Below are 17,211 nucleotides of genomic sequence, written 5' to 3'. Positions count from 1 at the left end.
CTTTGTTCCTCCCTTCTCGCACACTCTCGCCTTCCTCAACCTCCTCTGGCACTCCTTATTCTTCTCTTTAAACTCTCACACTCTCACACGCTGTCAACTTAGTCGCACCGGAAACGGAAGTTTTGGATTCTTCCCCAGTAAAAGACGTACTCTCTCTCCGAAAACCTAGGTATCCATTAGAATAATATGAGAGCATGCCTAAAGCTCGCCGTAAGGAGACCGCATCTTCAGGAATTGACAGATCCATAAGGGGTTGGAGACGCTTAGGGTCAGGCTTAATTGTTTTGTTGGAAATTACGTACCCGAGTAAGGTGACAGATCTGACAGAAAACTTGCATTTGTCCTTGTTCAGTGTCAGGTTGTATTTCTCAGCGGCGGCTAGGAAATTCTTTAGATTACGATCATGTTCCTCCTGAGTCCTTCCACCAATGGCAATTGTAATATCATCCAGGTATGGATACGTACCCTCAAGCTTTTCTTCTTCAACAATCTCGTCCATTGCTCTTTGGAAACAGGCCACTCCATTCGTAGGCCCGAAGGAAATACATAGGAATTAATATAATTTTCCGTTGGCTTCAAAGGCAGTATATTTTCTTTCCGATTCTAAAATTGGCACTTGATGATAGGCGCTCTTGAGGTCTATGATGCTGAATACCTCATTCTCAAAAGCTTTAGCGATTACATTTTCAATCCTTGGGGCAGGGTAAGCGTCTAGCATTGTAAACCTATTTATAGGCTATAATGAGAAATACCATTATACGAGCATTAATATATGTTACGGAAAATTCATATCTAATTTTTATATGTATTATTGTAACACATATATATTCCAACTATTCACTGTGCTCCGATCACAGCCGGACTTAATACACAGTTATAATTAGAACGTTAAAAAACCCTTCCATCCCCCCACAATTAAATCGACACAATTTAATTATTTAAAAACTGTAAAGAATTTATTGCGAAAAATATCACCTCAGCCAGTTTTTTAACGTTCTATATATAACTGTGTATTAAGTCCGGCTGTGATCGGAGCACAGTGAATAGTTGGAATATATATGTGTTACAATAATACATATAAAAATTAGATATGAATTTTCCGTAACATCTATTAACGCTCGTATAATGGTCTTTCTCATTATAGCCTTGCTTCAAACGAGCGGGAAATAAGTTTCTTATTGTTAAACCTATTTATAGTTTGAGAATAATTAATGACCGTCTTCTCTTTGTGATTTTCTTCTCTTACCACGAAAGCCTGAGCACGCCATGGTGAATTGCTGGGCTCTATTATTTTATCTTGTAATAACCTTTTAATTTCTGAAGCTATAAATTGGCTGTCTTCTTTGGAATGTCTCATAGATTTAGTTGCTATTGGAGTGCAATCTGGAGTAAGATTAGCAAAGAGCGACACTGGAGGGACTCTCGCAACTGCCACACTGCAAATGTTGAGTGTTGGTCGTTTACCGGAGAAAGCTATGCTTACCGAGGAGTGAGACTGCAGTACATCATGACCAATTATGACATCAGAGTAAAGATCTTTCATCACCAGCATTACAATATTATTGTATGGGCAGCCTTTCATCTCAAAATTGACCTTGCATTGGCCTGTTATTTCCGTGGATAAAGAAGAGTTGGCCACTGTAATCTTGCCAAAATACGGTAGTATCTTGATATTGCATTTCTTTATAAAAGAATTGTCGATAAAACTTAGAGAGCTTCCGGTATCTGTTAAAGCCTTTAACTTAACTCCATTGATTTTTATATCCACTATCAATTTTTTAAGACAATTTAGAGTAGCAGCAAAAACAGATGCAAGTGTGCCAGCACTGCCAGCAGATGCAGTAGTATTCGATGCAAGCTGGTAAAATTTTGATTTACATACTCGCTGATAGTATCCTTTCTTGTTACATAGTCTACATACAGCATTTCTCGCCGGGCACGACGTCTTTTTTTTGTTTACGCGGTAGAGGGGAAATGTCTCGCGCACACCCGGTCCCGACCACCGGGTAGTGTGGGGCTTGCACCCACTAAAACCCCTCTCCCTAACAATTAGCACATCGGACTATAATCACGCTGCGCGGAAAACCAGAAGGTATAACATCAAACAACGCAACAATCCACAGGCCAAAGGCGCCGGGACAAAACGTAACTAGGAAACAAGGACACACGAGAAGTCAACAGGAAAGGAGGGCACTTTATCTTCCGGAAGAATTACCTCTAGTCGAATGTCCGACACGCGACACCAATGATGTGAGGGTCCCATGCCCTGCAAACATCCAGGGTCTGTGCGTCAGCATTCGACCGCCTCGGATGCCCCCCATGATGATAGCATGCGGGCATCCATATCATCGAGGGGCTTCTTCATTGGCTGCGAGACCATTCGTCCAAGAGAGTCCATGCCCCCCCGCAAAAAAGTTGTACACGAACCACAAGGGACGTATAGGAACAAAACGTACAGGGACTTCCTCTATCCGGAGAGGAAGTTCCACAAGAAAACAAACGCGAGGTTTGCACACAAACCCGCTAGGACAAGGGAATACCCGCCACTATGATATAGGGACCCAATCCAGGTCCCGCATCCCGAACCGCCCAGAGCGGTAAAAAACTACAAATGTCGTTCTCTACCACAAGAATAAAGAGAACGACAAGAAACAAGATCGAAGACGGATCCGCTCCAAGGCCAAAGGGGACACCTAGGGGACGACCGACCGGCACCGACCGCCACAAAGAGGCTCCAAGCAACCATTGCTGAGCAATGGTGCCAGAGCCCCGAAACAGTAGAGAGCGGCCAGCCCCGGACAACCGACCCCAGGGGGACCCCGACCCCAGGACGGCGACTCCAAGAAAACTAATGTGTATGCAAGCATGCATACAATCCAAACAACCACCCGGCGAGGGGTAGCGGGACCGGAAGGCGAGACCACCGGCCAAGCCCGACCCAACACCCCCCCCCCCAGGGATCCGGGAACATTGCTCACGCGATGCACCGGATCCCAGGAGGGACGAGGCCCGGGAATGACTAGCACAGCCACCCCCCAGAAGAAACCACCACCTCTTCGCAAGAAGAAACGCACGCCAGATAAATAAAGTTTCTATATATAATTTTACTTAACCTAAACCTTGTCACAGGAAGCGCACGCCGCAGATAAATAACATTTCTATATACAATACCTAAAAAGCCTAACTTAACCTAAAAAAAAACAGTTATACGTCGCCGATATTTACAAAGTTTGGGTCGGCAAGACCTCGTTGCCGAATACGCTCATCCCCTTTTTTGCGAGAAAGAACCCGCTCCGCAAACACGGAAAAAACACGCCACGCTTCACTAGTTCTACAAATCTGATTGACGACTGCTGCCAAAGTCAAGTCTTGTCCAATGATGACGGTCAATTCACCTCGCTCGAAACTCCAGAACGGGCATGAAGCTAGGGTGTGCTCCGAAATATCGTCAGCCAAAAGGCAATACCGAGATGTAGATGTTTCCTCCCTACCGATTTTACAGAGATAGGACCCAAAACATCCATGCCCCGTGAGAAGCTGGGTGATACGAAACGTCAGAAAGCCAGAGCGTCGGTCCAGCCACAAATCAAATGACGGGGAGATAGCCTCTCTCGTTCTCCTACCGGCCAAGCCACTGTCGCAGATGTGCTCCAACCATTGCTCACGCAGGGTGCACCACACCGATTCTGTCACTTCCGAGGGAGAATCAATGGTGAAAGTGCCGTTCTCCTTTATTGTCCTTTAACTCTTGTAAACGTAAGTATGTGCGACTCAAAAAATCCGCATATATAGTGGTGGGATCCTTGCTAGTAAAGTCGCAGCTTCGTACGACGCGGTACGATATGCCATTATGGTGCGCAATACTAAGAGTCTAAGTACTCTTCTCATGATCCGCTGTTGGTTTTCGGAAGATAAAGCTTGGCTCCAAAAAGAGGCCGCGTACAAGGCTATGGAGAGAACAACTGTGTACTATAACCTGCGTTTGCTTTCTATTGGTCCTCGTAAATTGGGCAAAATGCCGCACAACGCCCTACTGACCCTGGAGACTTTTTCAGCAATATATTTTATGTGTTTGCTGAAGGACCATCTTGGATCCAATATGACATCGAAATATTTCATAGCGTTAGATATAGGGATCCTTACATCTTCGTACTCGAAAAAAGCATCCCGCGGATGTTTGCCAAAAAACATGGCCTCGGACTTAGGACATGAAATCTTGAGGCCAAGATATCTAATATTCTTCATGATGTATTCGAGACATTCAGTGGCCAACTCGTAGGCGGCATCGAAGTCATCCTCTTCAACCAGCAACAGTGAGTCGTCCGCAAAACAAACAATGTTACATCCATGCGGAAGGAGAGTCCGAAGGACCAAATCGAATGCCAAATTCCATAGGAGGGGACCCAATACAGAGCCCTGTGGGACCGCCCTACGAACCCTCCTCGTGCGTCTAGCTCCGATTATGGTTCGAAATCGGATCTTTCTACCTCTAAGGAACGCTTCAACTATACGGCGAAGGTATTTCGGGATATGTTTAACCCGCAATGCATATCTTATGCCCGAAAACCTGATGGAATTGAACGCGTTTAAAATGTCTAGAGATAAAGCCAAAACACTCTTTCCTTTTGCTCGGGCCTCCGTGATAATTTTTTGAACGTGAAAAAGAGCGTCCGTGGTTGATTGCGACTTCCTGAAACCAAATTGGTTGTCAGAAAGATTGTATCTAGGATTTTCCTCCAACCAGTCGTTTATTCGATTTGATGCGCTCAAAAGCTTTGCTGACCTCGTTCAGGAGACAAATGGGCCGAGCTCTGGGCACTTCACCCAGAGGGGGAGCCTCTCCCTTGGGTATTAAAACTAAATCGGCTATCTTCCATGAGGTCGGGAAAATCCCATACTTGAGATATATGGTAAAGCTCTGAGCAATACGCTCCACCATGGTAGGAAAGAGCCTATTCAGAACAGTGGCTTCAAAGCCATCAAGTCCGGGAGCTGTGTTTGTCTTCTTTTTGCTTCTGATAGCTTCAACGAGTTTCCGCGCAGTAACCGGATACATGTCCGTCGAACAGTCGCCGAGGTCGACTGGAGTGAGCTCATTGCCCGCCGGAAAGAGTCCATCCAAGAGTTGGTCTGGGGCTCCAGAGTAGACGACATACCTGGGGAGGATTTCCTTAATTTGTTGAGGACTATCTTATAAGATAGTCCCCAAGGGTCATCATTTAATTCCGATATCAATTCCCGCCAAAACTCGGTCTTAGCGCGACGAATCTCGAAGCGTAACTTCCTGTTTGCCTCAGTGTAAGTTCTCCTCTTCAGCTCCGACAAGTTGGGTGGATCCCTGCGACGACCGCGAGTCCATGATCTTCTAGCGGCAATGGCTTCAGATCTTAGCTGGTTTCGTTCCACCAATAGACAGATCTTGACTTTCTGATGCTAATGCGCGGAACAGAAGCCTGACAAGCGTTTAAAATGCTATGGTGTATCCATCGATCCGGTTTGTAATTAACCAAATATTCTTCGTCCAATGGAGCAACAGCACATGACCACTCCAGTGAATCCTTGTACAAGTCGGCGTCCATCTTTCTAAAGTTCCCCCTGTCACTTTAGGGAGTGAAGGAGCGTCTCGAGCATCTCGAGAAAAGCTAGATATACGGAAGGTTATGTATCTGTGATCCGATAACGACTCCAAGTCCATACGAACTGTCCAGTCGGCAATTTTGTTCAATAAATTAGGAGAAGCCCATGTCAAATCAAGGATGGAGGTACCTTGATGGCTCTCAAAAGTAGGAACACAGCCGGAGTTCATAAGTCGCAGATCGAACTGGGCAGTCCACGCAATAAGTAGTTCGTCCTCAAGATCGGTATGGTTAGCGCCCCAATAATGTGAGTGGGGGTTGAAATCACCGCACATAACAACTTTAGCGCTACTAGGAACGCATGTAAAAAGAGTTGTGAGCTCATCGAGAAAAAGCGAGTATTGTTCTATATTTATATTAGGTGAAACATATGTGGAAATTATATACAAATCATTATACCTAACGATCACAGTATTTATACCCTGTGCTGCGAGCATTACAGGGTAGTCGGCGACGCGAACATTGACATATACAGCAGCCAATTTGTTCAGAGAAACAAACCATTGCTGGGTGCCTTGCATGCGGGCGGGCTCTGAAACCACGCATACCGCAGCACCCAGCTCATTAGCATAAAAAATTAAGAGGTCCTGGGCCTCTCGGCTGCGGTTCAAGTTAGCTTGTATGAAGGTAGCCATTTATGGGCAATTTTTCCTAGCGTCGGTCCCAGACTTCGTCGAGTCCATCTCAAAGCCCAGACTTCGCCGAGCCAAGCAGAGGCGATGATTGCTTTGAACATCCGCGCAGACAACGCAGTGCAGGTCGTTTCTGCAACTATTTATCCTGTAGTCCCGAGCTCCACAACGGAAACAATTACCAGTGCGATACCTCTTGATACGAACAGTTATTTCGCACGTGGCCGAAGCGCCAGCACTTGAAACATTGCACGGGCCTAGCCTTTAGCAGCTCGACCTGTGCAACAGTCCAACCAATTCTAATTTTGCCTGGTTCGGCAATCTTCACCGCCGCGGAAAGCGGACATTTGGCCCACACTGAGAAGAGACCATTGTTAGTAGGGCGAATATTTCCGATCTTAATCTGTGTCTCATCACAATCTCCAATAGATGAGATTTTGTTAGTGATATCTGAGGGCGTAGTAGAGTCGTCTAAATTCCAAAGCCGGATTTCTCTGCTGGTTTTCGTAGGTCTGGTTATTCTGGCTGAAGCGCCCAGGACGTCTCTCAGTTTAGCAGCCAGGTTGTCGGCCTTTGAGGCACCGTCGGATCCGGGAATCTCTATTACGACTCCGCCGTTAATCCCTTTCCTAATTTTGGAAGTTTTAATACCCAAACTATTTAAGGGTATTTTCTCGCGAACTTTCTTCAGGATGTCCAAATAAGATGTGCTGGGCTCGACATTGGTTATTAGTACTGCGGCGGTTCTCGGAGGCCTGCGTTGAGCTCCACCGCGAGCAGGTTTTTCACGCTGAGTTCCCACCGTTCCCACGATCGGACCACGCTGGTTTCCCCTTTCTGTATCAGTCACCGGGCTCCGAAAGGAGGTTTTACGGGATTTCTTCAGGATGTTCTTATATGATTTCCCCAGATGCAATGTCGACACCTTCCTACTGAGCTGGTGTCTCCGTTCAACCAGCTTAGTAATCTCCTTGCTGAGTTCCTTTATCTCAGTTTTGGCTGCAGAAATAGAATCATCTTCCGAGTCTTCAGACCAGTCGGAGGTGGATACACGATGAGTCCTACCAAGGCGGGTGCCATCATAAGTGGATCGCCCGCGATCATCTGTCACATTGCCGGTCCCAATGTCGCTTTCCTTCTCAGAGCGAGATTCGGCACCTGACTCAATCAAAGTTCATTTCCTCGAATGACGATCCTCGCTAGTAACCCTCGGTTTAGCCTTGCCCCTGGTTCTTACTCTTGGGCTCCTTTGGGGGAGTGGCCGAGGTGGGAGAAATTCAGTAGATTTGTGCTTTTCGCCGAATCCAGGGTGAGAGGATGCCGATGGCGGATCCATCATCGCAACCTCCGCGGGAGCAGAAGATCCCCCAACATTTGATTGCTGGGAGGCTCTAGTTGTGTAATCAGGAAAAGAAGCTTTTTCAGTGCCAGGCTGCTGAAAGGTTCCAAATACGAAGATCGGAGATTTCGACCCAGCCCCAGCATTACGCTGTCAACCGTTGTTGCAGGTTTCTCATCTCCATCTTGAACTTGTTGTTTTCCCTGATTATACCAGAGTATTCTTGCTTAGCCCTCTGCCCTTCTTTTTTTACAGGCGCAAAGCTTCTCAGTAAGTTTAACGACCTGCACTTTGAGAGATAAGATGTCTCCAGCATTGTCCAGCCTCTTCACCAAGGTCTTCATCATTTCTTCTAGATTTATTAAGCCTTCCTTCATCGATCTGCTGAGAGGGCCCGCAAATCTCTGGCTTCCCCTGCGAATCTTGTCCACTTTATCAATATATTTGGTAGCGAGTTCCGAAAGTTTTCCAGTCTCCAGAGTACGAATCTCTCCTCCCTCCATAACTCTCATCTGAGTATCTGAAACCAGGGAGCCAGCCGTCACGGGGGTAGTACTTTTGCTGACCCTAACTTTCTTACCCGCAATATATCTTGTTTTCTTCAACGGGGTTTTGTTGGTAGGTGAATTTTCCTTAGAAGCCGGCGCTTTCCTTTTTTCACTTCTAAGTGAATATTCAGATATGACTTCCTCTTCGTCAGAATCTGAAACATATGTAAAACTTTCGCTCGGAACTGTTTTATCCGCGTCGTCAATCTCCATATCATGACCCTGACTCCCCGTCGCAAAGTCCACCTCAGTAAGATGGTCTAATTCGGACGAAAATCGTCGATGCTCTTGAGAGGCAGCAACCGGGCGACCGAGATAGTCTCCCTCAGTGATATCCCTCATCAAGTTTGTGATTTCGTCCCTCGTCGTCCGCCGCGAATCAGACAGTTCCTCGGTAACATCTACTTCACCAGTGCCCGAGGGCGACACTCTTAGTCTTAGTCGAGGGCTTATTTTTCTCAGTAGCTTCGTTGCCACCGGTGCCCGAGATTAGCACCGGTGGTGATGAATTTCCTTCCACAGTAGCTCCTATGTCACCGGCGCCCGTGGGCAACGCCGATGTTAATAATATATTCGACGCCCCTTTCGGGCGTAGATTAACTTGGTTTAGCCCATCGCTTGATTCAGGAGCCAAGTCCAGCGACACGGAGGGCACTGGAACTGTATCCCCCCCGCGCCGACCCCTGGGTATCCGACCCCCCTGGGGTGGTAAGTTTTCCTTTTTGTTCTTGTCCATTCCATTTTTGTGTTGGTTTTTTATCGGGGTGTCCTTTTCCTAGGACCTAGCCTACAAGATACGCATTGTCCAAGTGCGTACTTGAAAATTCAGATGACTGTTTAACTTTAAGTTAACCCTACGTAACCCATAAAAAAACGAGCCCGTACGCAAAATCAGCATATAAAATGTTGTGACAGTATATTTATATTTCGCAAACAGATATTACGTGATTACGCAGAATTACATCTAGAAGAATCCATTAATTAATTATTAATTGATTGATTGCCTGGCATGTATGAGGGTGTATTTTGTTTGTTTTTGTTTTATGTTTTGGTTCTATTTTGTTTTGTGTGTTTTTATTTTATGCATGTGTGTTTGGTTTATTTGTTGTTTTGAATTGTTTATTTATTTTGTTTTGTTTGTCTATTTGTTTTATTCTCAAAGTGCCAGGCAATAGACAAAGTATGAATGTTTTAGAAATACCATATAAGGTACAAAAGTTATAACAAATAAAAAAATATTACACAATTCCTATTGTAGAATCGCAAAATTTATATTAAGAATGATCAATCTTAGTCATCAGCGAATGCATATGCCTAGTATATATTCATCGAAAAAGTCGATTTTTTAGCAGGTATATAAAGTTATAATAATTCTTGCAGATTCGCAAGGTTTGTTCTTGGATAAAGTGTTCTTTAGTAGATGCCGAGTATATTAATCCCATAGTTGGATATAAAGAAAACATAAGAAATTCTGGGCAGATATAAATAATAATAAATTATTATAAGATCGCAAAAATTATATTGAGAAAAATTGATCTTAGTCGTCAGTGAGTACAAATGCCCAATATATATAGTCGTCGAAATAATCGGTTTTTGGCAGGTATGTAAAAGTTATAGAAAAACTCTTATAGATTCGCAAAGCTTATACCTGCATAAAATAATCTCTGATAGGTACCGAATATGTTTATCCCATAGTAGGGTAGCGAAAAAAACAATAGAAATTATAACCAATAGAGTTATTGTTGAAATATACGTGTAAAACCGCCTTAAGGCAGAAAAATCCCTAGATGTGAGTAAGTTGTTCATCATGCGATTTTCAGTCATAGTTTAAAGTGTAACGCTCGCGCGTATCATAAAGTGAAGTGATCTAACCTCAATAATAAACAATTATATAGTTAATTAATTCGCTGAGATCATCACTTACCGTATTTCGCAGATAATAGGATTTGGAGTAGAGGGGTGTGCATATTCAATGTGTAAAATACAATCATCAAAAATATTAACATTAACACAAAGAGGTCCAGACAACATGTATGAACCATAAATAATAATAAATCAAGACATTTATCGTTTATTGTGCAATCTATTATATCTTTCTTCTCATCCCGAATCCTGAAAGAATCATGGTAAGAATTTGTAACAAGAATACGTGTCTCAGCGCATTCACGCAAACATAACCTAAATTCATACCTGTTATCATTTGTTTATTTATTTAACTCAATATGCCGGGAAAAAACGCTGAGCACGCATCAGAGACCTCTTCGTATTGTTATGCTCGTCAAGCGTCAGCCGCACGTTTACACTCACTCACTCACTCGCGGCGCGTTTCTCAGGACTCTCACAAGAAAAGAGGACACGTTGTTAGAAAAGGAAACTCTTTTATTAATCTCCCGTTATAAAAGAAGAGCTCGGGCTGACACGTCCGAACGAGACGAGACCCAGAGCAAATCTGAACATCGGGTATAAACAGAACATCTCGTATAACTGAACATCTGGTAGGAAAATCAATAATAAATTGAGCATCAGAGAAAATCAATATTCACATAAACAAGCGTCACTAAGGACGATTCGCGGCGCGACATTTACTACCGACTTGCATGAAGCGCGCGGCACGGGCGCAACAGTATATACACGAAAGACATCAACATAAAAGAGCAACATTCATTGCAAATAGTATAATAATAATTCCAGACGCGACAATTTATCGATCTCAGAGCCGAGTGTCGCCAAATTCTCCCCGAATTTCTGTTTACGATTCGTAAACGCGGCGTAGCTATTCTGCAATTGCCGCCCCTCCCCGAAACGCAATTCAAGTTTTGCTTTCAATTCCGCGAAGTCCAAACGCTCGACATCTTGTACCGTTTCCAACACCGAACGCGCTTTTCCCCTCAAGCTTGATGCCAGCGCGATCGTTTTCGTCGCGTCGTCCCAATGATTTGCTCGCGCGATCAAATTTAATTGCGAAAAATATTCATGTAGGGAAACCGTCCCATCGTACGTGTCGGGTTTTAACTTATACCCGAGCTCTGCACTCGCGACCGTGACACTTTCGTTCGCGTGCACAGACCGCACTTGTGCGCCGCACGCGTCTGCGATTCTCTCTCTCGCGTTCTGTGTTTCCGCGCCGCTCACGATCGCGGTTCTCTCCCTCGCGTGCGCGTCTCGCGTTTCCGCGCCGCTCATAATCGCAGTTCTCTCGCCCGCGTGTGCGTCTCGCGTCTCCGCGCCGAGGCCGCCCGCAACTCGCGTCGCCGCGCCATCCGCGACCGCGCCCCCCTCGCGAGCGTTCCGCGCCCTTGCAAAATTCGCGTCACGCGCCCCCGAGTCCCCGGCCGCTTCATTATTGGAAAGACTTAGCTGTGTCTGCGCGCCGGAGTTCATCCCACGGAGACGGCGAAGCTCTTCCTCCTGCCGACGGAACGTCTCGGCGTACTCTCTTTCCCTCCGCGACTGTTCTTCGCGCAGGAGTCGGACCTCCTGAATGACGGTCCGAAGAGTTTCGGCAACCGTTGACATCGCCGTCGCTTCCGCAGAATCCCGCTCGCACGAATATTGAGGTGTATCCATTCGGAGTCTTTTCCTGGTACTCCTTGTATCCATCTCTGCGCTCGTCGATCGTCCTATCATATCCTGGACGAGCCCCCAAAATGTTACGCTCGTCAAGCGTCAGCCGCACGTTTACACTCACTCACTCACTCGCGGCGCGTTTCTCAGGACTCTCACAAGAAAAGAGGACACGTTGTTAGAAAAGAAAACTCTTTTATTAATCTCCCGTTATAAAAGAAGAGCTCGGGCTGACACGTCCGAACGAGACGAGACCCAGAGCAAATCTGAACATCGGGTATAAACAGAACATCTCGTATAACTGAACATCTGGTAGGAAAATCAATAATAAATTGAGCATCAGAGAAAATCAATATTCACATAAACAAGCGTCACTAAGGACGATTCGCGGCGCGACATTTACTACTGGGCGACTCGCATGAAGCGCGCGGCACGGGCGCAACAGTATATACACGAAAGACATCAACATAAAAGAGCAACATTCATTGCAAATAGTATAATAATAATTCATATCAGTCACTTGATCTAACATATCCACCGCAGACAAAATTCAGAGCATCTTATTTCACAAAGAAGCCCATTTAACTATAAATATGCATTATTGATTATTTATATGTACACCATCATTGTACATTTCATATCGTGTTAACAAATCCAAAAACAATTGCAAGAACAAAGTAAGCCTGACAAAGCATTGTTTCAGTAATACAACATGCAAAATGGATCATATTCAACAAGATTTATTTGCAATAAACGCTGTTCAAGGAACAAGATACAAAATAGGTATACATTCAGGGAGCCACAACCCTCACGTAAAACAAGACATAATAATAATATCTAGAAATTAATCAGTACGCTATACGCAACCGAAATATAACCTAGATGCTGCTCCACTAGGCAGTCACGCGACACTATGACGATGTAAAACCGACGACCTGACAGCAGTTAAGGATTCATATCAGAATTTATTGCTAAGTCCAGGATCCAGTTAGGACCTGTCAGGGAATCAGTGCCCTGACGCATGACGGAGCTGTAGTAATTGGAGGTTATTTGCGCAGACTAAGCACGAGAGGAGGCGGTTCCAAGCGTAGACACTATCACGCTCGGCCGTCCCATCAACGTCGAGTATTCTATCTCGTAATGCACGATTGAGTATAAAATCTGGGTACCATGCTCGCATATAATCACGTCTTGACACGGAGATCTAATTTGAGTACAATTCAAGCACGCATAATAAATGAAAATCGCTCCAGACGGGGAGTACGCAGAAGGAGTCAGCCGGCACTTAAGTCTGGAGGACGGGCACACCAATGATGTAGCTCACGACACCGGGCCCCGCGTATATTATATATTAACGAAATCGACGCAAAGCTCCGTTCAAAATATAACTCGCGAGAATTAAGACAGCGATGGAACGCCATTATGGTAACGCGTTCAATGATTGTGCACACGGCCATTTATAACATTGTATTACTTAAAGCTGCGTGATTCTATAATCAAACGTAGTAGAACGAAAGCTCTCGAGATCATGTTCCGCCATTATGACCGTACGTGAAGATAAACACGACGATTTCAAAAAATGGCCGACAAACGGCACATGTAAAACGGGAAGTTAACGGCACCACAATCAGTTACAGAGAACTCACCAAGAATATTAATCGTAATACAACGATTCCTTCTCAATCATTAAGTCCAGTAATAATCATAAGGTGCCAGGATTGTTATAATCTCCCATCAAGATACCGGCAAGGCGGCCTCTCGATTGTTATACAGGTGTGGCACGTGTAATAATTCATGAGATTTGAATGTAATCTCAGTTATTTCCAGATAATACATGTATGGCCAGATACACAATCCCATAAATAATCCCCCCAGTACAATGTGAGAATTGCAATTTTCTTTAGAATGTGATGGTAATATAATTTTATGATATGATTCAAATTAGGAACACAGCGCAAATCACCACGTATCGAGCACCAAGTAAGAATCCGAAAAATAAGAACACTATCAGTACGTATAATACGGAGCACATGGAGGCACGTCCGTCCTCCATCGTGCCCATCGACGGACTCCGGGCACGACGTCCTAGGGTGACGACTCTCTCCGCAGAAGTAACACTTTTCAGTCTTTGACACGCCTGCCACAGTTGCATCAGGCGTTAGTGAGTCCGGTTTAACTACATCATTAACAGCAGCGACCGTAGTAGTGAGTGGTCCAGAGTAGGAAGCAGAATGTTGTTCAGCCAGTTCCAGCGCTCGGGCTTGGTCAAAAACAGCTTCTATATAGTAAGCGTTGTATTTTCCAGCAACCTTTGCCATATACGAGAACAGATCAAACCACTAATAAACGCGTCTCTAATATATTCATTCTTATTTTGTTCTGCCGTGACGTTCTTAAAATTACAGTCCTTGCTCATTTGTTTCAAGACCTGTAGATACTGATCTACCGATTCGCCGGCGTGCTGTTGTCTAGTGGCTAAGCAATGCCGGCATAAATCTCATTTCTAGGTTTTATATATAATGAACCTAAGATGTCTATGGCTTCTGCAAACGTGCCCGTTTCACTAATATACTGGTACACATTTGGGGCTATATGATTAGTTAATAGTTGACATTTACTTGCTTCTGGAACATCTTTGATGTGGCTTAAAAAATTTGAGAACGTTCGTTTCCAGTGTGACCATTTCTGATCCGCCGAGATTGAGGTTGGTTCCACGTCGAATCTTTCTGGTTTCAAGAATTTATCCATACTGTTACTGTTCGTTTACCTATTACTGTTTGTAAAATTGTAGTGTAAAATAACCTTCTTTATTAAGGCTTTTACAAACAGAAAATTCATTAAATAGTGGTACAAACAACTTAGGTATCTATCTGGGCAAGTTGCCATGCAATCTAACACGAGAGGCGTGCAAGTCGCTAATTATCAGTAGTACCAAACTTGAAAAATAAATATAACCAACTAGCTAGTTTTGCCAACTACAATACATGAATAATAATACCACATACCTGACGACAATATTTGCTTAAACAAAAATACTGCAGTTTATATACAAAATGATACCCAATTGCCCTAGGGACAACATATAGGAACAATATCGTGCAAATAGAACTAAGATCCAAAGCCTAGAAAAAAAGATTTTTACTAATAAAACTTTATTATTCAAAGGCACATGCAGGTTGATAGGATGAGCAGTATTGCGTGTAGCGAGAGATGGCGCAGCAATCGGACAAGGATAGATATATCGTATAGATATCTCATTAGACAAGGACATATATGGGCCGGTAACATAGAAAACAAATTAGAACGGAATTAGAAATGTTGACATTATCGACATCGAGGAAGTTCGGCCTTCGCTTTAGAATACTCTTAACAGTATAATCAATGTGACTTTAGATGGTGTCGCCAAGGTAATATCAAAATCATCTTAAACTTTTTAAGGATGTTCTGGCTACATCTTAAAAAACAGTATGAAGTCGATAAAAATTTGTAATATTGTTCTTTTAGTCTTCCTGATGTGCTGCAAAAAAGGTGAAACGAATCCACTAAACGGGGTTGCTGAGTTATAACGATTTTAAGGATGTATTGGAGGTAATTCAAATATATTCAAAAATGGCTGCAATATTGAGATGTTTCTTTTAAATTAAATTAAAAATACTCTGTAAGTGATTTAAAAGTTATTTAAGTTTAAATTTGATGAAATTAACATTATTCTCGGGAAAAAAGGATTAGATCTGACTAGATCAAATTATATATTTCAGCAGATCAAATTTTATCTGGTCTGATATGTTCAGATATGACTTCTCATGTCTGCGCAGATCTGGTCATGTATGTTCATATATAACTATATATGTATAAATATATATGGGGTGTAATCTGGTCTCTTCGACTGCTCAAATTGGACCATATCTGCTCAGATTGAACCATATCTGTGTAGGCCGCGGCGGTGTGGTCTAGTGGTAGAGCGCCAGACTCGTAATTTGAGGAACCAGGTTCGAGTCCACTAGAGCCATGAATCATGAAAAAGTTTTTTTTCCGAAAAAATCGCGCCCTTCCGTGCAAGATGCGGAGAAAACTGGGCTCCGTCTTTTAGAAGAGACGTTAAACCGTTGGTCCAAAGGAGGAAACAGTAAGGTAGTGGATGAATTGGAGGTTAGGGTTGGGTACGTCCCTTCAAAACGCCCTTTAAGGCCCCTTGGGGTATATAAAGTATAATTCTTTATCCTTTTTTTTAACCATATCTGTGATTGAATTTCATCGAAAAAGTCCAGATCTGACTGTATCTGTTTAGATATAACCATATCTATACTCGAATGCGATCCAAAATACATTACATCTGACCATATCTGTACAGATATAAGTCGAACTGAGGTTGTGTTTGATCGAAAACTGTTCAAGTCTGTCGATATCTGGCCATGTTTAACTATAATAAATTAAATATTCGATGATCGATATTCGTCTAATCAGCTATTTAAATATATAAATATAAATTTATTTATATACATAGCAAATTAAAAAGATATTCAATTAAATATCTTTGATATAATTATATAAAAATAAATTATGATAAAAATATAATTTGCAGAAAACAAGTATTTTTTTATAAACAAATGAATGTTAGTTATTTGTTATAAAAGCATTTTCATCATTTTGCCTTATATCTAAAATACAAAAGACAATAACAGAAATATGTTATTTCGTCCATTGTAAGCTTACAAAAAATGGATAAACAAAAGTGATATAATTCTCAATTTTATTATTATTTAATAACTAAATTACATTAAAAATTTTGTTGAAGTTATTTGGAGACTTGCATAAATAATTACCAACTCTAATAAGAATTATTAAAGACTTTACATTTTTTACTTTAATTAATAAGAATTATTTATTGGTTATACTGGTGTAACAAGAAGGTCAGAAATCTATTGTTGTAAAAAAAAACAAAAAAATATTTTAAAAAATTTAATTGCATTTGGTAGACGCAAATTCAATTTTGCAAAATTGCAAATGTAAAGATTAATAAAAATTAATATTATTATTCGATTTCTTTCATTATTCTACGTATAAAAGTATGATGGTAAAGTTATCAAAAAGTAAATACTTTATGAGATATCACATATTTTATATTAAAAAAGTCATGACAAAGTTTAAAATATTTTAGGAAATTTATAACGAAAGAAAGCTTTATCTTAGTATTTTGAAAACGTCTCGACAAGAGTTACAAGAATAGGGGAGACCGGGGCTAAAACGTCTATAGGGTAAATACGTCTAATCAAATATCTCGGAACCTGTATATTATGCGAACTCGCTATTAACATTGTAAACGCTGCTTATGGTACCTATGTGACCAACGGAGTTTCGGCAGGTTACCTGCCGTGTTATGATTTTTACAAGGGCAAACGTGTTTTCGGAAGGTGAAAGTGAAATTTTTTGCGCGTGGAAATTTTGTAATATCTGCAATAATATTTACTCTTCAAATCTCGAGTTACGTGATT

General features: G+C 42.6%; 1 protein-coding gene and 1 long non-coding RNA gene across 6 annotated transcripts in view; both read left to right on the top strand.

The window, feature by feature from the left end:
• The window catches only part of 5-ht7 (5-hydroxytryptamine receptor 7), a 561,506-nt gene that overhangs the window by 470,325 nt on the left and 73,970 nt on the right, over window positions 1-17,211 (top strand). The gene's annotated exons all lie outside the window — the stretch shown is intronic.
• LOC139810885 (uncharacterized) lies at window positions 1,137-16,296 on the top strand. The gene is made up of 3 exons (XR_011731507.1): window positions 1,137-1,659; window positions 14,885-15,126; window positions 15,224-16,296. It is a non-coding gene; the product is annotated as an uncharacterized lncRNA (long non-coding RNA).

This window comes from Temnothorax longispinosus, chromosome 4 (assembly GCF_030848805.1).
Source record: "Temnothorax longispinosus isolate EJ_2023e chromosome 4, Tlon_JGU_v1, whole genome shotgun sequence".
NCBI lineage: Eukaryota > Metazoa > Arthropoda > Insecta > Hymenoptera > Formicidae > Temnothorax > Temnothorax longispinosus.
The sequence above is the reverse complement of the archived record's forward strand: the minus strand, read 5'-3'. Positions and strand labels throughout refer to the sequence as shown.